Raw genomic sequence first — 7,449 nt, 5'->3', positions numbered from 1 at the left:
AGATAAATGAAAATATAGCATAAGTTCTGGCAGCCAGTAAGCTAAAAGACAAGGATGGCACCATGACTGTTTCATCCACATACTATAAGAAAAATTCTTACAATATAGTAAGACCTCTAGTTTCAAGAGAAATCCTAAACTATATGCCACCCTCTTCACGTTGTAGTCAGATTCAGGATTTTTAAGATGATATGGACTAACAACCACGCTTCAAATTGTTTTAATTGGCTTCAGAAATAAATGAAGGCTTGGGGATGTCCAAAGGGAAAATTAATTGTAAGAGAGTGAGAAGTTCTTTCTCTAATGATATCCTTTGGACAATTTTGCAATAACTCCACTAAATAATCATTTCCATCCACATATTTTGAAGGCTCTCATCCATCTGTGGATTTCATTAATATTAACAAATCTACACATTTTATACCTTCTATATAGGAGCAACTTCAACTCTACCCTGAAATTCAAATCCCTCCCGCCAAAGTCTCCAACCCAAATGCAACCCCATAGAATTCTGAAAGATATTAAATGCCATAACCAAGTTGCATGCTGGAAAATATTTTGCAGTGTACTTTGTAAGGCTTGGATCCCCAATATCCCGTAGAATCAACTAGAATTTAAGAAAAGGAAAAGATTCTACATCTGGAGAAAGATGAATACACCATATAATTAGGACTTACCTGTGCAATCACAATCAAGCAAGGCCAGGGGTGGACAGGCTTCTTCTTTTTTTTTTTCTGTTCAGCGTGAAAAAAGAGTGGTTTCGAAATTGATCCTGGACTGAGAGCATCTTCAGCAGCTCTTTCAAAATGACTATATAGTTATATTTAGCATTTTTCCTTCTCCAGTAGACCCTTCAAAATGAATATTTTCAACCATTTTGTTATAGTAGTCTACTGTAGCTCATTCTAAACATTTTTTTTATTATTTTCTCTGATCTTTCTCTCTCCTCTCTCTCTCTCCCCCTCTTATCCCTCTCACCCTTCACTAAACCAAGCCATCTCTTGAAGCCTTTGCTCCATTGCCCACCCACCACATCCACTGTAGCCACAATAGCAACATCTCCACTCTATCGCCCCACCATCTCTCTAAGCCACCAAGCCGTCCATTGCCCACCCACTACCACCAAGGCACTAGCACCTCCACCACCAAACAGACTCTGCCGCCGCACCTTCTGCATCTCCACCACCAAACTAGCTCGTCTACACCAACATGTACCGTAGAAAAATACGCAAAACCCACATACCTAATTCAATTCCTTCACTCAAAACATACGCTCAAAACCAAAACCAAAACCAAAGCGAAAGTCAATCAAACAAAAAGAAATGCATAAGAAGAAATCAACAGACCCGATTGAAGAGAAAAAAATGCATCAAATCAAATCCCGGTCAAGACAGGAAGACCCAATCGACCCACCATCCCCTTTATCTTGCTCTTCTCAAACATCATACAAGAGGACCCTTTTGACCCAAACCCGCTTCCTCTGTTCAGATAGAAGGCCCTGAGTCAGTGAGAGTGAGAAAGAGAAAAGGCCAAGCTATGAATTTGGTTCCAAGCTCTGGTTTTGTTCCTGAGAAAGAATATGGGTGCCTCCGTGAATGAGAGTGTGAGAGAGAAAGGGGAAAAAATAAAAATAAAAAATATTATTTAAAGAGAATGATTTGTTAACTGTTGGAGCAAATAAGTAGCTAAAATAAAAGAGAGTAGCTAAACTAACTTTATTGCTGGAGATGCTCCCATTTTATAACACTACCCTAAGCCCCCACAATGATATTAAAGTGAATGTGCTGACATTAAAACTTTTAGTACTATGATTAATATTGATACTTGTATTTGTGATCTGACAATTAACAATAAACTTTAGAACTTTAAACTATGTACTGACCATCTATGAGCCTTCTTAAAAAAGAGCAGAGGAATATTGAGTCCAGTGCTCTGAAATTCATGGAAAAGTTCTTCAGCCACTCTAGTCAGTGTCGCTTCTGAGGGCTTTAGAAGTCCAGTTTGAGTAACAATGCTATTTGCATACTCAGTTGTTGAATGCAAAACCCACCGTTCACTGTGCAGATTGAGCACAAGATGGTAAAAAATAGTCAACAATGGAAACATACCTTAAAACTTGATCATTTCTTTCTATGAATGTGTTAAGGCAGCATACAAGCATATACCTACTAGCAGATCACCCTGGCTTGCTACTGTCACAATAAGCCCAGCTTAAAACTTCCGAGTTTATTATTTTGAAGCCTTTTATAGGAATCTGAACCATAAAACAACAAAGCAAAACAAAACTCTGTAAGGTACCGTGGCCACCAAAAAAAGGTCTTTAAAGAGAATCAACGATTGTAAGAAGTCATCAGGTGAAAGCCCAATTATCCAAAGGAGAAAGGGAAAAGAAGCATAATTGCATATAACAAATCAGTCATGTAAATTTTGATGAATCAGCACAGTTTGCGGAGAATACATAACTTAGAGATACATAATTAATATCTTACTGAAGAAAGAGGCTCTCCAAATGCTAGCATGAAAGCAAAACATGGGATAACAGGAATATCTTGCAACTTCACTACGAACTCTGGATCCAAATTCAGATCTGCATAACTAGTTAGGATGAAGTAAGCTTTACCAACAATCACAACACCAAACCGACAATAACAGTGGAAACTAGAAAAAGAAATAAACTTGATAGGCTTATAATCATTCTTTTCTGCTCATTGCAAAATATGTAGTTGAAAAAACCAAAGTTGCAAAGTCTCCTAGACAAAACCATTCCAGGAGTTTGTCTTCCAAATGAAACCATTTGTCACAAATGACTGATAGTGCAGAATGCAACACAAAGTTGACCTGCATTATCTAGAGTGACCTCAAAGTTTTTTAACCCTGCTACAATAGCATAACCTAGCTTATATACTACAGTTTTATTCGGGCCAGGATCGCGTATTCTGATAATTTTGTATGGTAGGAACTTGCACTAAAAGTGCTAACTGTTTTGAGCCCAGTCCAGATGCTTACATTCCCAAATGCTTGGTTGATTACTTCTCCCATTGAAATATCTAAATGAGTTCTACTACTAGATGCAGGGAACTTAACGGCTCAAGTTCTCATGAACTTTAGGTTTCAGATAAACTTTTTGGGCCAAAAATATTTTTTCCAACTGCTCATACATGTGCATACACATAAAGCCTGCTTCCTGTTGTCTTGTACCACATAACAGGGTTTAAAAGTGAACAATTTCAACATCTTGCTTAAGCGGCAGAATAAAGAAGAAAAGAAAAGAAAAGATAAAGAGTAAAGAGAGGGATACAAAATAGAACAAAATGATAAAAGCTAAAAACTTGACAAGAGATTACACTGAGATGAGAAAAGAGAATAACTGCAAGGCACATAACAGCCACCAGCTGGAGACCTTCTAGAATGGAATTGGAAAACTTTTTAAGAAATTACAGTGAGGTGGCTATGGAGAGAGATGGCATGATTGGATAGAGCATTGCATAACTACAACGCGGTTTTTCATTCTCATTAATGGATCTCCGTATGGTTTCTTTAGTAACTTGAGTGAATTAAGACAGGGGGATCTGTTGGGAGCTTTCCATAAGGCCAAGCATACATGGGACAGTGTTATTGAGAAGATCAAATGTCGGTTGGCTAGTTGGAAAATGTTGTATCTAAGGGTGGTAGGCTTACCCTTATAATGAGCACCATTTCCAATTTACCTATGTACTTCATGTCTCTTTTTCCTCTCCCTAAGCATGTCGCAAATCTTCAACTTCATTTCTTATGAGGTGGGCTAGGCGAAGAGTTTAAATATCACTGGGTGAGATGATCTACCGTTTGTACACAGATCTCTGAGGGAGAGTTGGGGATTAGAAACTTATTGAAGTTCAATCATGCTCTCTTAGGCAAATGGCTTAGGCGCTATAATTTTGATAGAGAGGCTTGGTGGAGAGTGGTGGTAGACAATAAATATGGAAGTTCTTAGGAAGGGTGGGGCTCTAGGGATAGGGTGGCGTTATGAAAGAATATTATGAGTTGGAGAAAGTTTTCAAGTCATACTAGATTTGAGGGGAGATTTGGCTCTAAGGTTATATTCTAGCATGATATATGGTGTGGGGATTAAGTCCTTAAGGAAGCCTTTCTGAGCTTATTTGGTATTGCGTGCATAAACAATGCTTTTGTTGTGGATTACGTGGAAATTCATGGAGGTTCTATTAAGTAAAACATGAACTTTGCTAGAATGGCTCATGATTAAGTGGTGGAGGTCTTTGCCTCTTTTTTCTAAGTGTTGTATTTAGAGAGAGTGGACGGGAAAACGAGGACAAGCTGTGGTGGGTCCCTTCCAAAAGAGGATTATTTGGTATTAAATCCTTTTACCGTGTCATGCGTTGTAATGATAGTTTCTGCTTCCCCTAGAAGAATGTTTGGCGGACTAAGGCCCCATGGAGGGTAGCCTTTTTTGCTTGGTCAGTGGCCCTAAGAAAGATCATTACCATGGACAATCTCTGCATCATTGTGGTAGATAGGTATTTGTATGTGTAAAAGGAATTGGGAGTCTGTGGATTGTATTCTTCTTCATTGTGAGGTTGCTTGTGCTATGTGGAATGTTTTCTTCAATTGGTTTGGATTGTCTTAGGTTATACCCAAACAAGTAGTCAATTTGTATGCTTGTTGGTAGAATGCTAGCAACACTGAGAAAGCTACTATGTGAAAGATTGTACCTTCGTGTCAGTGCTGTCTTTGAATGGAAATGAATGATTGAAGGTTTTGTTGGGACTAGTGTCCTAAACTCCAATTGCTTACATGATATTTTGGTTGTAATAAAATAAAATTCTTTATTCCCTAATTTATTAATGACATTGGGCATATATATTATTTTTTAAATGTATACATCTGATTGCATAGTATTCAATCATGTACATGTAACGTCCCTAAGTTACATTGTATATGACTTTGAATTGAGTAATGTGATTATCACACAGAAAATCTTAGTTATAGGTCCTTGTAGCTTATAAATCATTGTTCATGGTCATAAATGAAACAGAGCATTCCATCTAGACTATAACACATCAACCTGAGATGATCTATTTTGATCATGTGAAGCAAGGGGCCTCAAGTTGATATGTTGGTGTAGGAGCATAGAGCTGCAATGCACCGAATTGGCCATGTGAGTCACCATTATTTGACACTGTCATAAGAATGATGTACGTGCACAACTGCTTATTAGTCATAATAGTTACTCTAAATCCTAAGAAGATCGAGAACCCAGATGTAAACTGTAGGTCACTTTGATGCATCAAGAAGTGAGACATTTACTATGGTCAAAATCTCCATGCATTGGATGATCACATGTAGCATTGTGAAAACACCTTCTTCAAGAAAGAATCTAAGTCCTTTACATAGAACAAATGAGTAATTCTCGAAGTCACTTTTGTGTCCATCTTGTGTCCCTCTAAAAATGAAGTGACTTTTAAAATCACCATTTGATCAAAATTCAATAATGATCAATCACAAAGCCAATGGTGATTTCAGAATCCACATCATTCTTGAAGTGACACAAGAGGGACACAAGTGACTTCTAACATTACTCAGATTAAAGTAATAAGGAATATTTCACTTGATGTAAATTTAATGAGAGTGATTATTCTGAATCTCGTGTATAGGTGCTTCAATATGAGATATGAAATTTTTGTGCTCATAGTGAGATGAGATTTCACAGAGTACAAAGAATAAAGGATAAGAGGAAATGAATTAAAGTGAGAATTTATTGACTTTGATTCGACTACGGAATATTCCATGGAGGAGTAATATGTATTAAATAAGTACGTCACATGGATTAATTGATTGAATTCAACAATACAAATCAGAATGCAGTACAATCGTTTGGTGGAATTAATTGTAATTAATAGTAACCGATGACAAGTAATGAGATGACAAGTGTTACAGAAATCTGGATAAATACCAATACCTATTATTACAGGTAAAAGGATAGAGATCGAAACAAATAACTCTCACAGTCCGGAATCAAAAAAAATAAGAGTTTGGAGTATTTAAAAAACTTGTATCCATAGAACATTTGGCGTAACGTAGATAATGAATAAATATGAGTTAATATCATTCCAATTGCCATTACAAATGTAATTAGTATTTTTGTTATTAAAAAAAATTTTGGCTGGTAATTAGTCCCAAAAATACTATTAATTCTACAACAAAACCACATCCCCGGTAATTCCTATTGGAGCTAATTGTATTTTTTTCTTTTGGATCCCTCTTTGAGCTGATATAATTTGACTAGTTGTTTTTTGGGCCTCATGTACTTATTTATTTAGGTTGGTTTTTATTTTATAAAACTTGGCCCTAGGATTTATATTCATAAAGCTTGTTTTATTCTATAAAAACATGGGCTAGAAAATTAGATTCTCAAGTAGCCATTATTTGGAGAGGATTGGGCTAAGGAATTTAATTCCTAGGCATAGTCCAAATAAAATGAGCATTGGACTAAAGGGATAAAATCCAAGCCCATGCATGGGTTAAAATGAGAATGGGCTAACGCAACAGAAAATTATTTCTCCCATGGCTGTGTGGTGCCAAGAGGGCTAAAGCCCCCTTGGCTGAATCCTAGTAATTCTAGGGTTCTAGAACTCTCTCTCTTACCACCTCTTCAAGTAAACCTAAATCTATAGATAGAGGACCCTAGAGAAGCATAAAGGTGTGTGAAAAAATATACAGAGAGAGATAGAAAAATATAGAGGACTAAAACAATATCAAAGTTTATACTCTCACATGCTCATACTTTATATTTCTAGTTTATTCTCAAAGTAATTGAGAATAGTTTGTGATCCTACACTCACGATCATATTCAATCATCAAAGAGAAGATTTGAAGGTTTAAACAAGTCCCAAAGAACAAGTGCTAGCCACGTTCATCATCAACATGCAAGGAGAAAATCAAGGAGATTCATATACCCCAATATGCCTAGGAGAGGCCAAAATTCCATATAAGTAACATGTACTTGTGTATTATTTTTATATTCTAGCCTTGTTATTCTTGAAGCCATGATCACTGGGATTATTTTCCACCGCATATGTTTTTCATATGCATGATCCCATCAGTTTTGAGGACCGTGAGAGGACTTTGGAGGAGATTAAGTCTTTCTTTTTCAACACCCCGTATCTTTGGACAGCTACTTTTGTTTCTCCTTTGATGATTAGTTTTCATGATTTTCCTACTATTTAGGTGGCTTCTCTTGTATATTCCCTATGTACCTAGGGACACCTCACGCTTTTAATGATATCTTAATTACATATTAAAAATAAATAAAAAAATTGTTGTACCTTGGGCCACCATGATGATCTTTCTGACATTAAGTTGGTTTAATTTGTATTGACCTTCAAGATTTTCTTGTTGACCTTACGTTTCCGCATTTAATGTTTTAAACAGTCATTTAGTTGTATTTAATAC

General features: G+C 36.5%; 1 pseudogene; it reads right to left on the bottom strand.

Annotated features, from left to right (window-relative positions):
* Positions 1-1,374: 1,374 nt before the first annotated feature.
* LOC132174234 (uncharacterized) overlaps positions 1,375-7,449 on the bottom strand; it is an 8,003-nt pseudogene continuing 1,928 nt past the window's right edge.

Source organism: Corylus avellana, chromosome ca3 (genome assembly GCF_901000735.1).
Source record: "Corylus avellana chromosome ca3, CavTom2PMs-1.0".
Taxonomy (NCBI): Eukaryota; Viridiplantae; Streptophyta; class Magnoliopsida; order Fagales; family Betulaceae; genus Corylus; species Corylus avellana.
This window is presented reverse-complemented; position numbering and strand designations above follow the sequence as displayed.